Raw genomic sequence first — 22,711 nt, 5'->3', positions numbered from 1 at the left:
ATATGTATATATATATGAACACTGTACAAATCAGACCTGACCTTAGAGACTCCAGTTTATCTATAAACCCAATTAATTCTTCCAACCTAAAGAATGTATTTAGAGACCCAGCTAAAATGATTATAATAACGCTGTAGTTAGTGAACCGATTTTAGCCATGGGTATTATTAATGTGGGTCACTGAACAGCCCAGTGTGCGCACGAATTCGCATAGGTACTCCTAAATTGACAAGAGCATACGCGCCCATCACGCGAAGACAGGACCCAAATACACAAATAATATCGAACTTTTATCACTAAAAACTGGAAAATAAACGAATGAATAGTGAATAATACGCAAGAGTAACCAATATATAGAAAAATTAGACTGATTCTCCACAACCATTTAACTTAGGACTTTCTCTCTCTAGGTATTATTAGACAAATATCCGAACTCGCTTTTCTTTTGTTAAAGCTAGACAGTTTACCCATGAATTAAGCGTATGGGTCAATATAGAAGAATCTTATGAAACGGTCTATATAATATTTCTAGTCGCCCCATGGTATTGTTTCGAGCTCAATTAATCCGTAGTTTTTTTTTTTCAATTTAAACCAGATGTTATTCTCTCATATTTAATACACACTCTAAACACACTATATTATTTAAGCGGCCATAGGAATATAACAGACAAAAGCATCGTTTCGGGATAACGAACCAAGTCAAGTCACGTTCTTGATATCTTTCTAAATTATTCGAAAATATGCTCAATTCTGTAGATTTATTCAACGACTTTCCCATCAATCTTTGAGGAGCGATACGGTCATTCTCGCCTTCCACCTACCCCCGCCCTACAATAAAGTGCCTTTTATATAATAACGTTGTTGTTTCTGTGATATAAGGAACGTAGAAGTAATAGACAACAGAGCGAGTTCTGTGTAGGTCAGAGTCGAACTCCCAAAAGCCGAACGGCTTATGCAGTACTGCAACGACCCCTTTGGTCAATGGAAATAGACACAGAAAAGAGCTACTAGCTAATGATATAGTACAGAGAATGAACAATAATTATAAACGACAATTTACCACTACTACGACAAAAAACAAGATTAAAAAATAGAGAAAAATTTAGTGACGCTGGACCATATTGGGCGGCACACAGTGTGGCTTAATCGAAAGCGATTAATGTGAGTGGGTGTTGCAAAAAACAACAGCGAGAGTTCTACAGATATCCAGATATGTAATAGGTTGGCAGGTACAATAGAAACATGGTCTGCCGGATAGATGTTTTTCTAGATTTCACACAAAACATATTTGCCCCTTGAAGATAGGGCATGCAAGTAGAAGATCAAGAAATACAAGTATCTTAAAATTCATGCCCAATGTCTAGTTGATGCTAGTATGTTGCCTCAACGTCTATTACAAAAAAAAAAAAAATGGCCCAGCTTATCGACAAGGACACTAAATGAATAGATTCGAGATCAAGTAGAAAGATTTTTCTCATAGCCCAACTTTTTTTGGATAAACTATTACAAATACTGTTAATCCTTGCATATAATAACGTCGATCGAAATCAGTTGTGCCCTTTATAATGCATGTTCGTTGTTTTTCAACTTGGTATCCAAAGGTGGTGCAGTATAATAATGACAATAGGGTGAACGAACTTCCGACTTCATCGGCCAAAAGTTACGTAAGCGACTGAATCGAAGCTTTTACCTTTTTTTAGCCAACCAGCAAAATCGGATACGAACGGCAGAGGTAACAAATCGTTATAACTAGAACAACTACACGTGAAATATCAAGGAACGGGTCAAGAGAAGTTAAGCCGAATTACATTACGCCGAACTAGAGGTAGAGTATGACCCTATAAATTAGTACCATTTAGAAGATTTGGCTGTTAGGAGGATTGGGCACATACCAAGTTAGAGTTCTCGATGACTTGAAATGAAAACTCGAGGAAGTTGTATCTTGCCGAAGTATGAGGTCCCCATATGGAGACCCATTGCACTTCAAAAGCCGAAACTTCCGCCTTGGATGCGCAATGACCTAAATAATACAATTTCATAGTGGCTGAGTTCCTTTGCAAAGACTCTACCAGAATACGTTCACAGGTGTCAGAAAGAGAACTAAACGGATAGGCTAATTGTTTGAGAATTACCCTTAAAACGATGTATGAACTAGACACGCCGATCTATAGCATCTGTTACTGCGCGTTTTTCTAATAGTTAGAAATTTGCGAGACCATTAAAAGCGCTTAAGGGTTTTGTGATATTTTGTCAGTGATGTGATCCTCTTTGACTCCCAAAAGCTTCCTGCAGATGTCCGTTTCTGAAGGCAATATTTCAGTAGGTGCACCAATACACGCCAAGACCCGACAAAACCTAAGCTAACGTATTCATTTAAACTCATGCCAATTAAATGAATCTATTCAAATCGCGCACCGGCGATATCGGGAAAAGAGTCTTGTGCTTTGAGTGTTGGCTATTGGAATGAATGTGGTCCAACCAATTTTATAAAAGATTTTCTAGTGTGAAATTGCTTGAATGAGAGGTGGGTGCGTCAAGTCGATCGTAAACAACATGTAACAATCGCCGCCTAATCGCGCTAAATAGTAAATAAATATACTCTGATCAAAATGAAGGGGTGCGCTATAGCTCAGATCCGAGTGCTCAGTGGCTGAATGCGTTAGGAAATGGAGTTCGCATACGTGTTACTACGTGTTCTACCGCGCGTTGACTTCGTGCATAAACTGTCGCTCTCCGCTCGAAACTTCCCAAATGAATATCGGGCCGTAGGGGAGCTCTGGTCTGCTCAACACAGTGTTCTTCTGACAGATCAACAAGACAGTAGATTACGGAAAACAACAAATCAACAAAACATATAAACCACTGCTATTGTTAATACCACCACAATTACAGGAGTGTGTGTTATTCGTGATAACAGTTCAGTGATTAGCATGCGCTAAGTTGTATTACTGGATGATGAGAATCCTAAGTGTAAAAAAATTAAAAAAAAAAAAAAAAAAAAACGACCGTTGCCGCCTTTAATAGGACGAGCAGTGAACGTCATTCTGACTATCGTTAACAACTGTTATGAGGCTCACCTGAGAGCATGGCGTCCACTGCGATACCGAATGCCTGTAGGTGCGAGTGAGGGTCAGGCCTCATAGCGTTTTGCTCTCTTGTTATTCAAATACAGAAAAAGGAGAGAGAGGTGAGCGATAGCTATCAGCGGAACACAGACGATTTCCCCTGTTCAGTAAGCGGTATGTTAAGCGAACATAAGTAATGCTACTTGGAGAATGATAGTGTTAAACATCCTTAATTATGAAATATATTATAAAGGTAATAATTCTAATTATAAATAGCACCACAAATGACAGTATCATTTTGCGAAGATTTTTGTGGGCCGAAGACGGTGGCGGCATCATCGGTAACGAACGGCAACCAAGCACAACAGCTACATAATGATTGTGCCATTAACTATTAACAATAACACTAATAATACTAATTAATATTATTAAATGAAAGGTAATAAACATTTTGATGAGCCAGTTTTTAATAAATAAACTCATTGCCTTCATTACGTTAGTATAGATCGATGTGTATGAAATACCGTAGGAATTTCATATGGGTTTTACTCACAAGCACTGATCCTTTGTGTAAGTCAGCTGCAGTGGCCGAACCGGCAAAACAGGTAGGTAGGTAGGTAGGTAGGTAGGTAGGCAGGTAGGTAGGTAGGTAGGTAGGTGTATAAGAAACAGACACGAGTAAAGGTGTCGAATAATTATTTAATGTACAGTCTAGAGCATATAATGGAGTAGTCGAGTTCATATTTGCTTTTTCGCGTACGATGACCGTGGCTTAATTCGGCCTAACTCTATCTCCGACTTAACGCCTTTCCCAAAACGTTTCATTTGTCTTCTACTGAATTTCCAACTATTTCCGAACAACTAGCTCACGCACTTGTATATATAAATAAATACTATATATATAAAATATAGTATCACGCATACTCATGGGTGTTCCATGCAAAATTTCTTGGCAAACATATCATGTAATTACTCGCCCGTTGCTACACATATATAGCCTAAATACTGAGACTTGTTTTCCAGCTTTGACACATTTTTATGCGAAACTCTTTTGCTTGCATGTCAGACATCAGCCAGAGACGTATCTCTCAAACCTACATCTCTTTTCTGTAACTATATGTGATTTAATTACTATTTCTCTATGTGACCCGCTCTTGCGATCAACACAACGTCTTTTTTGTAGCAATTTCACCTAGGGTACAAACAAGTACGGCAAAGTAAGCTAAATGCGTCAAAGGTACTTGCTGCCATCTTTCACGGTGCCTTTTTTGACAAAATTTTTTCTGATGACCTTCGTCCCGTCACTTGTGGCAGGTTGACGTTTCGTATGACTAACCTAGTAACTAACAGTATTGAGTTCCGTGAAAATACATTGGGCGCCAGTTCTTTTGCCAGCGATACCATTTTCATAAGTTCTCTGGCACAGGTGTATGCGACTTTAAAGATCTCTTTTGAAACAATAATCCATCATAAAACCGACTCGTCAATTTTCACAGTCGTTTAATTAGATTTTTTAGAAAATGTTTTATCCTAATATTTGGACTTTTCTTGTAGTTATGCTTAAAACTTCAAATTGCTATGTTATCCAATTTACAAGTTATAGATTCCTTCATACAAAGATTGCCATCCTCTAACCATTTGAATATCGTATCAGCGTGGTGCCATAAAGTTCATTTTCGGATTATCGAGGTCCACTCGCACGCTAATTAATTTTAACAGACATGACAATCTGATTGCGATATACGTTCTGAGCCTGTCGCCTGATGCACCACAGCTCAATATACGGATCCGTCATGAAACAAAACACGTCTGATTCGCATCGCCGGCAGTCATCCAAGTATTTTCTTTAAAGTGATCATAAAACGTTGCAAGTATAGGAACGATGTAGTAAGTTGTCAACTCCGATATATTTGGGACCCTTCGTCACTACACTAGTTACATCGGAAATCACGAAGTATTTCGCCCAAAACCTCTCAGATTTTTTCCATATTTGCTGATGATGACGTTTATTTGCTGTTGTTACATTCTGGAGACATAGCCATGTTATTTTTGATTGATTTTATTTCCTCCACGCCGGCGCGGCTGTTGGAATCGTACGTTCGAATTTTAGAAATCAAGAAGCTCTATAATACTTAACGTAATAATTAATAAACAATAGCCTAATAAACAAGTTCTTATAGGCGACTGTTACTTAAAGGTGAATAGAGGCAGACGAATTTGCAAAAGATTGAGAATTTAACTTGACGTTACAAAAAGAATAATTTGAACTTTGAATACGACGGGACAAACCTTAATTATCTTTAGCTTACTATTTCTAAATAATAATAATCGCTATTTATACACAATACATGGAATTCTATTTGCTAAATTAAGTTAATCAATTACTGAAATAATAGTCGTTAGGTTGTACGCAATCTCTGTGCTTCAAGTTTTACGTTCGGTATCGCTGTTAAGTATTTACATGTAAGTTCACCAGCTCATTAACCCTGTTGCAGATACCCTTCCGCGCTGATTACGTAATCATGCTGGAACGGTTACATTCTCATTTTGAAATATCCACGCAAGTTAAATGTAATAATAAGCAGCTTACTTACAATTAAACCGCCATCACTGTCGTTACCATACGTTCTGCTGTCTAAAACAACAATTCATCTCGACCTAAACGGTGTCAAAATACGTGCTATAAAATTAATTCCACCTTCTACACAACGCCAGCTTGTTAAAATTTTATCCAGTTCAATCTGTTGCTCGGGCGCGGGTCGGCGACTGGACTGCCATCAGCCCGAGTAAAAAGTAACCCTGTTTCATTTGTTGAGATGCCCTTAGAAACGTTTTTCAAGTTTCACATCAGCATATTAGGGAATTCTGGATCTTTTGCTTCGTTAGTGGGAAAAAAATGGAGAAACCCCATTTGATGCGTTACATTGAAATAATTTTACATTATTCTACACAGTGATGCCATGTTCATATTGGAATGTCGCACTAACCTCTTACATATTCTGCCCGCCTATCTATCGCGGTTAACCTGTTATTACATTGCATTTTTAGTACTAGAAGGATTAACTAGTTTCAACTTTGAAACATAAATTTATAGAAATTATAGCTCTACTAGAACGTAACCTTCTGATCTGTCGTTCTGCCCTTTGCTAACACAAACCTATTGGGCTGGCAGCAGCCGGCCGTTATCCTGTTAATATCGCAGACCGGCCCACGGCTGGACCTGTCACGTCACGTTCGTTTGCCCGTCTACTCTATATATATATATATATATGGAGTGCCAATGTGATGCTTCGTATTCCGTGCGAAAGACGAAAAGAAAAAATATGGGAAAAGAAGTAAGTATAGAGCCGACGTTTATTCCCACGATTGAGTCCGAGAACTCTCTGCGAATCGTAGTGCGTTCACCTTAAAGAGAATAGGGATAACTGTCATTCGTACGATTGGGTTTAATGCAGTAGCTACCGAGCCATGTTCGACTTCATAAGCCCGTGTGGTCGCTGAGACACTTTTTTTAATGATACCAGTGTACTACAACACTTTTCTTCAGCACGTTTCTTGCTCATTGATGTTAACCAGGATACCAGTTCTTGCACCATTATTCCGAAAAGTATTAGCAGAAGCCGAAGATTAAAAAACAGATTTTTGTTTCCCGTATCCAAATTTTTCGTATTCACAAATTTGAACTTCGTTTTAACAAAAAATAGGACAAGCAACTGATATAAAGCGTTGCCAAATTATCATTGGCTCTCTAACAGATCGCTAAAAAACTCTGATGGACATTACGCTTTACAGGAGAAAAACAGGCCATCGACAGAGGTGCTCTGCCAGTCTGCGAAATCTTACGGACGGTTCATAACACTTTACAAAAAAATCTGCTCAAAAAAAGCCACCCTGTAATGACTAATTTGGGCAGATGGACACACCCACACGTACATATATACTTCGTTTTAATTATGCAGTAGACAGTAGAGGCAGGTTATTGCTTAAACCACAAATAACTGAAAAAAGCTGGATGGCGAGAATGCCCAGTAGACTAGTAAAAGCGCTTAATATGGTCTAATACCACGATATGTACTTTACTATATGGGCGATTATATAAAGGAAGTGTATTATACTATAACACGCCATATTCTATCATTATATCGTAGCGAGTATGTTGGGTTGACGACAGGCGAAGGTCGGTATCAGCGCTTAGCATAAAAGGCTAATTAAGCGCACAGCTGTACTTAATCAAATCCACTGGACACGATACTGAGGACAACTAAAACGGAGTTGTCCTAGCTATTTGCGTCAGGCAGAGTAACGGCCTGTCTTTATTGTAGCTTTGAAAAATGTTTTGTTGTCATTTGCGAATATCGGGTAGATAGCAGCTGGTACTCAATAAACAACCCGAGGGGTTGGGACGTGTCAGTCGCTGAAACTTTGTAAATATCGGCATAGTTACTTAGAGATCAGTTTTTTGTTTTTTTTTTTTTTTTTCACACAGCTCTATGAGTTACCGAGGGTATGTTGTAGCATTAATGCTTCCGATGTTTAGATTAATAAGGTGAATTTCATGTTGATTACCATCTAATCTAAACGATGTGAAATACAACTAGAATTTGTTTGAAAAAATATAGTTGAGGTCGAAAAATTTTGCCGCTGCTTCCAAAGCAGAACTTCTAGTCCATTCCGTGTAGGTATAGACCATTGTTCGGTTGGAAGTCTAGTTATGCGACGAGAACTCGGAGAACCGGGGCAAATGAGAGGAACGGCCTGAACCAGACGGATGAGAAGCGAAATGGAACTCCGAACTCCTAATTCCCTTGCGGGATTGAGAGAGAGACCTAGTGGAAAGACCCGATGGAATCGAACAAGCCAAGTAGAGGAGCGGAAAGGGGATGTAGACACGGGGCAGGAGCCCGTGGAGTCTATGTAGACGGCAACCAAGCCGTCAAGAAACAGGCAGGCCCAGAAAGGCTGGTCACGTTCACTAATACATCTCAACGGTATCGCCACATCCACACTGCGAATGGTGGAGAGAGGAGTTTAGTTGACACGCACACTCACCTATCCCCAAACCATCCCAAAGAGATCCACACCATGCAACCCACGATCTTCCAGTCAGGGGTGTCGCGCCGTTACACGAAAACCAATGGGACTTGAACTTTCCAATGGTATTAATAAATCAACCCTATTCTAAGGCTATCCAGTTCACCCATACGTAGATGAGTTGCGACGAATGTCGCAACGAAGGTTAATGTATTACGTAAATTACAGTAAAAGCATAAATTACAATTACTATATATATATATATAGAGCTATAGGACAGGTCGGAGGACAGATGATTACCAAACGAATAGTAACTTCTTTCGTATCATCATTTTTACAGTCGTAAAACAAATACTAATAGATCGGGCAGTCATTTAGTAATTAATTTCGATGTTATAATAAAGCTATAATGGGAGCGTGTCTGGCAGATCCGTGCTTCGTATGTGTAGTTCCAGAAGTGCAGCGGCTATGTCGTAGCATTTTTGCGCACGCATTTCCTAGGATACAGTATCCTTACGCGTGTCATCATAAGTACGGCGATCCTACTTCTTTAAACAATAGGATATTGCACAAGACTGTCAGTACTTGTGATCAAGACGTCATAAGCGGATAACAGCCAATGTTGGATTAAGAAAGAAAGCGCGTCGCAAGGCCATTATACAAATGGACTTCAGATTTTCACGTCCGAACATATCTTATAGCTTGAGTGTTATTCGCGAGAACTTCATGGCTTTTCCCATTAGCAAGTTAAAATGCACACGGCTGCAGTGTTGCTTAAAAATGTAGAAGTGCTGTACGAAGCACAGCAAAACCGGTCCGAGGCTAGTTGTGGGCTATAATCGAATCCCTAATATGGCCAGCTGATTTCCTACGATATAGGATCCTCCCTAGCCATTACAATTTTAAGGAGATCAACGTTTGGTCCATTCTCGACACTTACCGGTTGTGTAACGGAGCTTGTACACTAAAAGCGTTATTAATCTTATCTAATCGGCCTTTCATCGCGTAGCTTGTTCTTTATTTAGCTTTTTTTTTTATAGGGCCTTTGCTTATTTATACTGTGTACACCTAATGCTAAAGGGACAGAAAGGCAGAAAGGGCGTATTTGAGAAATATATGGTTTACCCGTAAACATTTCCCAATAGACTCTAATGCTTTCCTTACTAGACAGACTGTGGAGTTCAACAGCTGCTTCGTTGAGATGTTATCTAGGACTTCGGCAAAGAACCGAATGCTTTTCGCGCTCGTACTATGGCCGTAAGATAAACTGTGGCAAGTCTATCTGCGACCAAAAACTTTGAGAAAGTTATGTTATTTGTTACGATCAATTGCCGCTCAACGTCAATTTAATTCTATTTGAAGGATAAAGAGTAATCTTAAATTATTTTCACAGTTATTAGAGCTAACTGAATAATGTCGACTAATATATGGTAAGAGCTGTTCAGAGGGGTACACATCCATATATGCCACACGGTCCTTATTAGTAGTAAGTCGAAGCTAGAGGTTAGAGTAATGTAAATAAAACATTAAGAGAACCTAGAGAGCAACAACAACGTATCAAAATGATCTCTGACGCTTCGTTCTACCAATACTCTACAACTGAAAAACTTATTAAGCATTTGTCACTTCGTCCACTCTTCGTCAAAACATCCGGTTCACCCCTTATTAATGCATTGCTATACATTATGTAGCAAACGCTTTTTGCGTCCTGCTTCTCCTACTTGTGGCTTGCATACCTGTCGGGCAATATGCAACTGCTGTCCAAAATAATCTCGTATACTTTTTATACTTAACGTTTCATTCGCTCTCACACGTGTGCAAGGTTTGCACTCATGTGCACGGGCTCGCCGTCCGCGCGTGACTTCATTATTTTTCTGTAATTTAGAGATGACGTTGATTTATGACGCAGCAGAATTACCTATGTTGTTGGTTAAATATCCAGTCAATCGAAAATATTATAAAAAAATAAGCGGGAAGTGTATTACAAACACAGCTTCAAACGATAAACGCGCGCTCCCTCGTCGTCACCTAGCTATTGTACTTCTGCCGTTTACTACAGAAAGCCTCCTATAAACTTATCTCTGCACAGTCTATATACACCGTTCACCTTGTCTCTACCCTATCATGTGTTCAAGCCGTTGATAATCTCACAACCATCCCTAATGGAGGTTCCTCTTTTGACCTACAGAAGGTGAAAAGTAGAATGTACCCTTTGTCCATTGTTTCAGTTATCAGGTTCTTACTTCCAATACTATCATCAGTAACTACTTCAGATGGCTAGCTTCTTAATGAAGTTAATGAAATGTGTCCATGCTCGATTTCAAACTTAGACCACCTCGCTAGGTGTTCAAATAGGCAAACACGTTACCATTACGGGGACGCTTTTTGAAACATCTAAACCCTCTTAATCTTCAAACTTGAACATCAATTGGTCGCACTCTGTTGCTGGCATGCTTTTTCGCAGCCCCATCTATAGTACTATACAACTTGTTAATATGAAGTATGTTGTTTTTTTTTATATACCTCACCAATTCAGTTAGTTGATTTATTAATAATAGATATGAACGTATTTTAAAACCTACGCAAACAAATGAGCTTTCGAAGTTCTTATTTGCTCTTCGTAAGGCACTGATGCGAAGCGTAACGTTGGCGCGTTTGTTTTATTATTATACCCCAGGATCCCGATGCATTTCACATACCCGTACAAGTTAAACATTCTCTAATTATGAAGATTATTAAAAACCTTTGTAGCTTTAAAAACAGGTACTTTTTTTGTGGCTTTAATGGCTTTTCGATACGGCGAACACTATCAACTGACTCATCGCCTATTTGCTAGTCGTGATAATAACAACCATTTATATAACAATGTTCATCTGTTCATTTAGTATTTGTTTTAACGCACGTTTATTTACAGGCCTACATGCAGTTCTCATATACAGAGGAAGCGTACCTACACAATATTTAAAAAATTCCTCATGTCTTAAAAAGGAAGTCCTCCTGATTAAAATCTGTTGAGCTTACTCTACCCACAAAAAATCAATTCTGAGATTGGTTGCAGTTTCTTTTTTATGTCGTATATTTGCCCACGTAAAATTTATAGCCTTCGAAGTGTAGGGTAGTTCATGTTGGCGACACGGTAGAGCTTATGTTCTTAAACCTAGTCATGACACTCAGTTATGACCTATGATCAGGATTAGTGGAAACCGATGATCGTTTAATCGAAAATGCTGGGCGACAGGTTTCAGCCACAACTCTGACTTGGCATGAAGGTGTATTTTTTTATTTTCTGTTTTACGCAGATATCGCATAAAAGCCCCAGCACAAGCGTTTAACTACAGACAATTTTCTCACCCGTAACAATTAGCCGTGTTGATTAGATGAACTACTATAGATAATCTTCTATTCCATAATATGCTATCGGTTCCCGGCTGATTTACTAGTTGCCTAGTTAGGTAGCTGGGTCAATTCTAACATAGCTACAGAGTGATACGGAAAGACCCGTTTGCTGTTGTTGCTGGTACCTTCGCTCACGTCTGCTGCCCTTAGGGATGTCGTGGTCCTGTGTTCGTTCGTCCTCTAAAACTTCGTTGTTTTCTTTTTTTTTTTTTCATTTTAGCTTCTTTGGATTTCACCTCTGCCTCCAAAGCCTTCTGCTGACTCTCAAGTCCGAAAGCTGGAACCCCTAGGCCTGACTGGCAGAGAACGCTATGCGAGAACACGTAATAGACAAATATGTTCGTCACTTTATGATATTTAAGATGTGCTAAACAGCTATCATAGACATTCATCTAATTCGTATGTTAAAGATCACTAAATAAGCAAATTTTTGAGCTGAACTGGTTAGCAACAATTAGCTCATTGGAAATTTTCCAGAAGAGGAGTACTCAAGTATTATTTATTTGGACTAAGCGTCGATATATATATATAACTCTGTGTCTATCCTACCTCCTGCTATCTGTCCTCCTGTCTGTCCTCTACGACCAGATTGGTCCCTAGAGGTAAATTACTAAACGGTAAGGCGGATCTTTAGCAGATTACCAGAATTTTTATAATTGCACAAGATAGAATTAATTGGACGAATATTCTTTTGTGGGAAATTAGTTTTTCATTAAAAGTGGTCACGTTAATTTGACCAGACCTGTCGTACTTTACATTTGGCTATTTTAGGTAGTTTTATGGCTTATGTCTATAAGAAGGTTGCAGGGATTAAGATAAGCTATCTTTTTCAGTGAATATTTTCCACTGACAAAATGGCAGCCGAGTGTACATGTAGGTTTATGTAGAAAGGGTTGTTTTCGTTACTAACCGAAAGCTTTTGCTAAACCGAATTAAAATGCTTTACGTGTTCCTCTACGCAAATCTCACTTTCACGTTGAAAATGTCTCACAAAAAGCGAAAACTCAGTAGGGAGCTCTACGAAAGCAAGATTTTCTTGACGTCAATCGACAGATCTCAACAAACTAAGTAAAAATCTAATACATGTCCCTGAATATTTCGATGTAAGAATAGTCAAAAGCCCGTTGTGGGGTCTTGTTTACGTGACAGTGGGGCACAAATGGGTTTCGAGCTATTTTGAGCGAATTAGCGAGAAAGTTAGAAGGTTGTGGCGGCTATTATGATGAATATTTAGGTGAAACAGTTTTTCTCCAAATTATTTTTAAAAGATTCCTCAAGAAAAATGTTAAAATACAAAAAAATCTTTTCTTTCATTGAGTGCCGCTTTGTTGACACATCCTTTACATTAATCGACGGGCTGAATAAACACGTAAATATGTAAACGTACATCTTAGATTAATATTTTTGATCGACGAAAACTTAATAAAACCCTATCAATCGAATTGGTTTGCTTGTCTAACGATAGGATGATAATGCGTCTCGAAAAGTTCTTGAGCGCACCCTCAATAAACGTCGATCGGAAAGTTATAGGAGGTGATGAGATAAACACTTCTCTTCTTCTTACTTTTTTTTTTTGTGAGATACCCTGTAAAAGATATTTTGGTAAAGAAACGAAAATATTGAAAGCACTATTTCATTAATGCCTGTTCTTGACACCAGTCAATAGATCTAGACGGGCCGAGCAAAGGTGCAATGCATCTTTTTACAGCTAAATTTAATAGTTTGGCGTGAAAAAGGCCAAAAGTACCTTTTTCGCTCAGGTGACAATGGTTAGAAAAACGTATGTAAAGAGCTGTTCACGGAAGTCTATTAAAAGCTTTCGAGCTGAATTAAAATGCAATACATATTCATCTATCTAAATCTTAGTTTTCGGGTCAAAAATTCTGTTTAGAAGGTGAAAATCTGACATGAGGTATAATAGATCTCGACCACTTGAATAAGAGGTAATACTTACATCTAAATTTGGAAGTGATACTTTTGAATAAGAGGTAATACTTACATCTAAATTTGGAAGTGATACTTTTGATTAGAAGGTGTGAAAATCCCGTTGATCGTGTTGTTTTGTCTATATAACGGTGAAGAAGAGAAATTATGTTTTTTTGAATTTCTAATAAATGACAATTGAAACGGTTTGTGTAACATTAATTGTTGTAAAATTTTCCTCCTAATTAACTTCTAAACAAAAAGGTGCAATGATTTACTACTCAAAGTAAAGCAACAATCCTTGAAGTTTTAGTGAAGTAAAATTAACATATCAACGGCGAGATGTCCACAAAGAATTCTCTTAAAACAATTAATTGATTCTTAAAAGGTGGTGTCGTCTCAGAAACATAGTTTTCGATTAAAAATTGAAGACCACCTCGATTCACCAACGTCCCCTAGAGGTCGTTGCGAAAGCAAAGGAAAAACCTAGCTATCCTGTTGAAATCTACCAGGAGTGGATATATCATCTAGAATTAGCTGAGTCAAACGGGTTGGAGCAGGGCAATCGCAATAGGGTAAGCGTTGATGTACATTTACTAACGTTTATGTTAGACTCATTGACCTTTTAAAGTGATGGGATTGAAATTATTTTTGGTGGGTCGCTAAACTCTCATACAGAATAGGGCTGCGCGTGAGATGGGGTTAATTGGATGCATACTTTTCCCCCGGGGGAGCTTGTCTTTCTGCGCCTAATGTTAATTTAGGCAAATTGATTATCTTTGGTGTTCGGCTCAATAACTGTTAAGAATTTGTCAAAACTTGAGCCGGAAATTTGCTTGGCTTTTCAGGTTACATCAAACAGACGTGACGCTGAACTCTTTTACGTTTCCATGATTTAACCGTAAATTAGTGATTTGCCGAAACCTGAATAAAATATATCCATAAAACTAACATCGATCCTATTGAGACGACGTTAGAGAGACCTTTGTCTTCCTTTGATATGCAAGCAACCTAACTGGACTGATGCAATCGATTCCGCCATCGCTTGAAATGATAAACACCATTTATTTTGTACGGAAGAAGCAGTACAGAACGTGAATGCTACTATGTGTTGGTAAGAACAGAGCGTATCTAACGAAAATCACTGCTTTAGCTGCCATCCTTTTATATAACGTTTATAACAATAAAAATAACGCACTGTATTCTAGAGAGTATAACGATATATGGAAAGAGCATTATTATGACATCATTTTTGGTAAAAAAAAAAAAAAAAAGTTTCAGAAGTGTATTACAATCTTCAGTTGAGTGGCAATTTAGAGAAGTGAGTGTATTATATATACACTATAGCGCTTGTCCACAGAAGTTTGAATAATGTATTTTGTAAGAATTATGTTGCATAAAAACTCCGTTATGTAAATAATTGTATCATAAAAAAGTTTTTGTGTCCGTAAAAATATAGCCGGTCACATAGGCGTACAGTCGTCGAAGCTATCGTAGCCGAAAGCGACAACAGAAGCGGCAGAAAAATAGACGATCGGCGTCGCATTGATAATAACATACGAAAGAGTCCAATGCGAAAACGATCCACATACGTTGGCCGTATTGATAAGTAATAGACTGCTGTAACGTGTGCTTCTTCCAAGATTAAAAAACGAATTTATATTGTATGGAGGAAAAAGCTCAATTAAGTAACATACAATTGCCTATGGGACTGTACGGGTGCTCGAGCAACAGCGAGCTCTAGTAAAGGTGTTCCGAAAAAATACCAGACAACATAAGTATCTATTTCAGACGACTTCACTCAGTGTCAACGAGGAGAGCCGTCCTCCGGAAGGAACCTATAATTCTTCATCAGTTATCACAAAGTCAGATAGCTGACGCCGCAACGAAGCAGACGCTTTCAGTTTCTTCAGATCTACTTCATGGATCCATAAGACAGTGCTGAACGCCGCGTACAAGTTTCGGGCCATCTGGAGCCACCTTATGCTACCCAAGCGGCCATTACGACCTCTATAAATAAACGAACAATTTACAGATATTCTTCGAATCAAATCTACCTACAGAATCTACTATTAGATGATGATGGTCAGCATAGGTACATGCTAGGCAGCGTAACAAACTAACTATATCTTCATAGAATCATAAATCGCGGAGGTTAATTAATCGCCTGTTACAAGTAGGTCGTCCCTTCGAAAAACGACTGATCGATATGGCAGCAGCCTTGGGAATTATTCGAAAGAATGAGAAGTCTCTACACACACACTCTAGACCACATATAAGGAATTCACCAGCGCCGTAAACTACGAAAATTAGTTTATAGGCGTTGACCAACGTTCCATCCTATAATTGTCACTCAAAGACGAATTAAAATATATGGCAGGACTTCAACAGGAGGTTATGATGCAGATTTGTACTTACGGAACCGTGTCACTGACAATGACGTACCATACGCACTGGCCATCACTTGCAAGCCTCTTCGACGAAAACCAGCAACCTGAAAATCGATTAGAATTGATCTGAAGGGTATTTCAGCTAAAGAAAGAAAAAACAAAGACTATGTGCATAAATTCGACAGCGTTATTATTTATCTTACAACAAAAAGGATATCAAATAAGAGTACTGCCACACCGCCACATGTCCATATTCTAACTCGATGAAAAAGATAAGCTTCGAGTCAGTCAATTACTGATTTTACAAAATGGGCATTCAAGTAAAATGACAAAGCAGGTTACAGCGGTCCATACCGAAGATCGTGTGAAGCCGTTGCATAAGCAGTATTTATTTATCGATTTATACTTATCGTAAAAGCAACGTTTTTTAAGAAAGCACCTCTGTACAACTGGTCGAAACCAATGAAAAAACAATAAACATAACGGCATTCATGTGTCTTTGCAACCAGCACGAATTCCAAGAACATTATTCTTCTGCGCCAATTCTACACCAGGGCCAATAACAAAAGAAAAGAGGACTTAAAAGCTACACGTTTCTTACTTATTACCAAAATGTATGACCTCGCATCCCTACGCAGCGAATCTTTGAAGGGCAATCTATCATTTGCAATTATAGTCTCGTAGCGTTAATGAACAGGTATCGTTCGATTTAAAGCGTTCATTGAACGAAGTTTGCCTGCACAAAAAGGACTACTTTTCGAAGACGACACGGGACTATGGCGGATGTCAAACAAACGCATATGTTATATGCAAATTGAGCTCTATTCGTGATCATGCTAACGTTAATGACGACAAGTTGTCAACCGGTTAAACATATAAAACCTTTTTTAAAAATCCGATGGCTCAAAATGAAGCCTCACCACAAGGACCAGCTATCGGAAAATAACATGGCTCCTTCATGTTGCAGGCATCCATCATGATAACACTCTTCTTAGACACTTTGTAATCAAATTAAGAGACGTTATTAAGAAGAAGATAGAATACTTCAAGCTACAAACCCTTTGTGAATCCTGTTCACGTTGAGGAAATCACAGTGTGTAATGCAGACAGGAACCGAAAAAACTGCAGATCTATTTAGTACAAAGGCATTTATTGCCTGGGACGAATATATCATGATTACCTCTCATAGCCTTTGATATTTTGTGATATGTGCTGTAGGAATGAACTTTTTCGGGGGTGATTTTAACTGTATGCTCGGATGATTTTTGCCAGTTGCCACCTGCAGTCAATCAAGGTAGGGATACCGATAAATAAGACATCTGTGTCCAAACTCCCAGCCTCTATTTGTGAGACATCGTTAAAATGAAATTTTCAAAAAATATCAACAATTCCATTAAGCTGGCTGAAAACTCTGCATTAGAGCGGGGTTCTACTGCACAGTGCATCGACCCTACCTACACGCCGATATCATTAAGAAATCCTAGACTCTTTCGTTGGAAAAATACGCCGTAGTTCCTCGATAGTCTTGAGATGTCTGCATGGCCGCGTAACTTGCAGCAAAAAGAAAAAGTTTACCAATCATCCTTGTGAGAAACTTGTATGAGCTGTGAAATGACACACGGATGATCGTTCGCGATCCGTGTGATCATCCTGTTATAGCGAAGACTACAAGCTCAACATTCGAAGACCTAATCGTTATACTTCCAACAATTACTCTTAATGACTCTTCGAGAAGACGGCGAAGTTCGAACGACGTTGATTTTCGTGATGATATGATTCCTGTACTATGATACTTCGCTTTGATAATTGGTGGAATACAACGACGAACTATGACAGACGTTTTATCTCTTTCGAAAAATCCGTTATTCAGTTATGGTCAACAAACGACACGGTGCTCTCCATCGCGTGCGAGGCGCTCAGATCGTCAGGGTCTATCTTGACAATAAAAATACCATAATTTACAGCGTCTTGCGACAATTTAACTTTACTAGGGGCTAGCTTATTCATAAATCTGCAAATATACAGTTATGTCAATGAACATATGCATGGCTTGGAACTGGAGGGCTTGGAATTGGGGGGCTATGGCTCTGCGACAGCAGCAAAAAAAAGTGATCTCACTCAACAAAAAAAACATTACCAAACACAACCAAGAGCGGACCAAGCAGTCCTTCTCGGGACTCCTTGACACTGAAAGCTTAAATCAATTAACGTGAGAAAATTTTTTCTTCTAGAGCGCCACAACTCTCCTTCCAGTCAGTTTATATCTATATATACATATATGTGTGTGTGTATTTGTTCGGACCCTGGCTAAAACAAGGAACAGAGTAAAGCTGTTTCGAAAACGGACCTTGCGTCTTTTACAGGGGAGGTGGTATCGTAAGCATTAAAAGGAGACGACATACAGCGTAGAACTAATGGGAAAATACCTCAAATTTACTCAGTAGAATTAGGTCGTGAGACAGTGAATCTGAGCTTTTCTAACATTTTCCCACAAACATAATTCTTCTACTTGCAATCGAGGTATGCATCATCATCGTTAATGGCCTTCTGCCATTAGGATGATACGTTATTTATTCGACTATTGTATCAAAAAGAAAGGATGTTTCGATGTCCTGCACAGATTTAGATAAATTTTCTATTAAGATGCTATCGATATTGAAAAAAAACGTGCTACTTTGTGAAAGCAATATCAGGTGAGTGTGGCGGATAACAGAGTCCAAATGCATTTGTGTCATTATAATTCTTGCGATATAAAATCGATCGTTATCACGTGTTACAAGTGGTTTTTTTCTGTTCCATAATTTTGACTGCTTAGGGGGTCTGTGTAACCGTAATCGATAAAGCAGCACGCACAATTCCATCGCCCCAGCCAACAGATACCACAAAATACAGTAATTTTGCATATGCCAAACCCGAGTGCTAGCATCTACCCGAAGTAAAACAGTTCAGCTTTACCACAGTTCTTAAGCCTTTACCTTCGCAGCGGGTTTTCTATGAGACAAATTATTCTGGGTCAGGTGGCCCACAGTGTTTCCCTTAGTAGGTCATTTATGGGATACAAGCTTTATACTGGTGGCGCACTGTTTTTCCGTTTGTTCCATACAGGACTTAATGTTTGTACACCACTAGAGTTGCCAAATTTTCTATGGCTCACTGCAAATTTCCTGCCAAAAGCCCGAATAACGATAACCGACCAAACAGAGTCATATTCCAAATAAGTGAATTTCGGAGTCGAATACAACCGCAGCACCGCTATAAAGTAGCGCCATTTTGAAATACGGGATCAATGTTCCCCGTATTTGCTACGTAGACATTGGCACACTGTAAACATAAACAGGTTGTTTATTAGTAACATGTTAGTTCTGAGCGCAACGGCAGCAAACTAATGATACAATCTGTGTTCGTCGTAATCGGGGGTTCTAATGATTAAATAGAAAAGCTAGTGCCGTTAAAGCTTGTAACCGTAGCCAAAAAACAGTTTACCAAAAAAATAGGCCTACAACGGTCAAATGCAGAGGCCATAAGAAGGGCGTAACCAATCAGAATGAGATTTTAATAGCAAGCGAATTTGGCTGGTTCAATCTAAGACCCGAATCCTGGTAGATTATAACTGGAACCTGAAATCTTAGTTGGTGATGTCAGTCCGATGGATGCGTTGCATTTCTAGCTTAAGGTTAAGATAAGTGCGGTATACGGTTCGAGGAACAACTTCTGGGAACGCTTGCTTCCACATCCCAACTATAGCTGAAAGGGGTACAGATATGTTTTCAATTTTAAACCTGGATTTAGATCATAATATGTTTGGTCATGCATATAAATACTAATTTTCTGTCTTTCAGGACAACAAAGTAAGCTTTTTAATTCAAGTTACTCATAAACTTACAGAGCTAGGCCATGTAGTAATATATGCGGTTTAGTGAATTTCAATTTTTATCATCAGAATCAACAAATCGTAAACGGATTGGCGTTCTTTGTTCGCTGATGTCGTTTCTATCTGTGACACGTATATATCAGTGTGAGGCAAAATATAATGGAAGATATAAACGTCACCACTGGTGCATGGGAGCGCACCGTTAACGTATACTGTGAATACTCGCTCCTCTGACATCCGATTCGCGCTCAGGGGGCCTATTGTTGAGTTTCCGTGGCCGAGAGTAACAATGATGATAATTGTCATTTAAAACGGCCCCTAGTTAGGATTCAAAAAACGTCTCATGTATGTGGCACAGTCGTCTGGATAATGAAAGTCTGCTACGCCAAGCAAGATAGCAATAGTATTGATAGAAATAAAGGTTCTTTATCTAGTGCGACATAATAGCCGACTTTGAATCGCTAAAGGCATCCTCAATATACCATTTTCTACAGAGTGTACTCATCACTTTTAGACAGGCAGTGAATTAGAGCTGCATGTCTTTTGTACGAAAACACCCATCGGGAAATGCTTTATCGGGCGCTATCTATTTTGATTGCACGTGGTGAACGAGCGCAGCGTCCAGTACGACGACGGCATACTTGTATTTTAGAAAATATAAAAGGCATTTGAAACATTACATGCCTTTAGAGCAGTTTGTCCACGAGCGGCAAACATATACGCAATCCCCAGACGCCTGGCTACCTTAAAATAGAACGTAGCGACCAAGCTACATATATAGTACATTTATGACGAACTAAAAACATCTCTGTTAGCTCATTCAAATAAGTAGCATGTCGCCGCTTCCATTGTCGTGTGGTAGACTAGCACTTTGCTCGAAAGGTGAAACATAAAATAAGTACATATAAAACCCGTAATGGGAAGTTCCGTTAGAATCACGTTCAAGACTCGTAGCAAAAATTGTTCCTAGCGAAAACACATAGAGACGAGATAGTTCCCTAAGTCGGCTGCTCTGCTTGTTCACAAACGTATTTCTTCGTTCCCAATCTCCTACACTGAGGAGGGCAGCAGCTGTAAACTTTCACTTTGTTCCGATGAATCGATTTCGCTTAAGTCTCTGGACTTTGTTAAAGGCGTCAACTCAAAGGAGAGCAGCGCGCGTTGTGTGTACGAATACAGAAAATCATTAACGAACCTCCTATCGGCTAGTTAACATGAGTGCCGCCTCGTTTTTTTGCTTAAGTACACTATAACCATTTTTTTTTCATAAACTGCTTGCTATTCCGGGAACAATCAAGAAGACGAGAAGCACGGCAATGAGCAAACACTTCAACTACGAATTCTAGCGAATATTGAATTCAGTTCAGAGTGCCTGCCTTCAACAACATTATGCGTTGAGGGCGCGTTTATCAGTTGCGTAGCTTTTTAAAATGGGAAAAAATATCCTTGACGCAATTAATCCGATGGTGTCTGATCGGTCGATAGTATCGTCGATTTGCTTCTGAACGAATTAGCCATTTAACGAGCTTAAAACACCTGTTTGCTTCTATATTATCGGTGTGTTGTAAATTCGTGACTAGGCCAATATGTATTTCGTAATCTAGCTTACGGCTGCAACAGGACGTACAGATGAGATTAATTTTGGACACGCACAGTGTTAATGATGAGCGCTTTTAAAATATAAAAAGCTTGTCCTGTTATTGCCCCTTACATACTTTCAACTGAAGATAGCTTTATTTATTATCTGAAAGCTCGCGTTGGACGTTGATCAATATCTTCTCGATGCCTACACCGCAGATCTAATATTTGTTGAGTCTCCTTGGCTAAATTCGCAGCATACAACATTGTATATGTAGTCATCCTGGCGGCAATTCAACTTGATTCAGCCATTGCTTGTGTTTATATCACTTTAATATCCGCCTGAAATGAGAACCTGAAAGAGGAAAAACCAAAAATAGGCCATAGTCGTAGCCTTTGTGCAATATAACTTCAACTTGATCTTTTCGCTCAATTACACTCGGCCTACTGTATTTAGCCACACCGCAGATAGCCGAAATAGTATATTATTCGCTCATCCTTTGGCCTTTGTAAAGGCTGTTGTATATCTATCTAGATATTCTTCTCTATGTGATGAGTTAGATTTAGCATAATATTAATTAAAGAATCGGCTGCTAGCTAACAGATAGCCAATCGTTTGTCTTCCAAAGACACTCTGAGGTAAGATCTGGGTACGATGCTTGACTCATAGATTACAGCTGAGAGGTTTCTATCTTAAAAGGATAGGGTTCTTTTCAGAAGCAGTTTCAACATTTTGTTTCAATACATAACCATTCTTCACACCTAACCGCAAAGCAGGTCTCGTTGTTCCTTATAAGAATGTTCTAATTTTGCTCACAATCTACAAATGCTGATCTTTCGCTGATAATCGTATTTCAAGTGGACTTGCTTGAGGTTACTGACGGCAATAGGCCTAGTTAGAATTTCCCAGTTATCGCTGTCTTCCTTTTAGTCATAAATAACCCGACAATGTATTGAAGAATAAAGATTTAGACAATTTGCTGTCTTCAAATGTAACAACTCGTGTCAAATTTTTTTCAAATGTAACAAAATGTGTCATGTGCTTTGTGGCATATCTACCACATTCGTAAACAGGTTTATTCCGCCCTGAAAACTTCTTGAATATTTGTATGGATTTAAATGAATGGCAGGTTTAGTCTTAAGCCAGGGCAGGATAATGTATATTTTGTTTGTTTCACCGCGAGCCAGCTGTATCTAGCTTTTTCAAGTAGTATTTAAGAAGTACCATCTACTGATCTTATATTAGATAAATTAAAAAATATCTCTATTATTACCAACTCACGCTGTTATAAACTCCATTAATTGAGTCAAGTATCGTACAATGGAGAAGGTGACCAAGCAATATCCGACAATTATCATAGTTTAGTAAGGGTATATATAATACGGTTGTGTTTGTTCCCGCAAAAATTGCACTCCTCTCTCTATCCATAATAAATTAATATCGTTATTTTTTAAGC

At 38.7% G+C, this 22,711-nt stretch overlaps 1 long non-coding RNA gene across 1 annotated transcript in view; it reads right to left on the bottom strand.

The window, feature by feature from the left end:
• Nucleotides 1-10,825: 10,825 nt before the first annotated feature.
• LOC111267235 (uncharacterized) overlaps nucleotides 10,826-22,711 on the bottom strand; it is a 19,865-nt gene continuing 7,979 nt past the window's right edge. The window contains exons 2-4 of the long non-coding RNA XR_002684492.2: nucleotides 21,392-21,609; nucleotides 15,834-15,909; nucleotides 10,826-11,801 (exon numbers count right to left, since the gene is read on the bottom strand). This is a non-coding gene — a long non-coding RNA (uncharacterized LOC111267235). The remainder of the gene's footprint in view (nucleotides 11,802-15,833; nucleotides 15,910-21,391; nucleotides 21,610-22,711) is intronic.

The sequence above is a fragment of the Varroa jacobsoni genome, unplaced genomic scaffold, assembly GCF_002532875.2.
Source record: "Varroa jacobsoni isolate VJ856 unplaced genomic scaffold, vjacob_1.0 scaffold_1161, whole genome shotgun sequence".
NCBI classification, from domain to species: Eukaryota; Metazoa; Arthropoda; class Arachnida; order Mesostigmata; family Varroidae; genus Varroa; species Varroa jacobsoni.
This window is presented reverse-complemented; position numbering and strand designations above follow the sequence as displayed.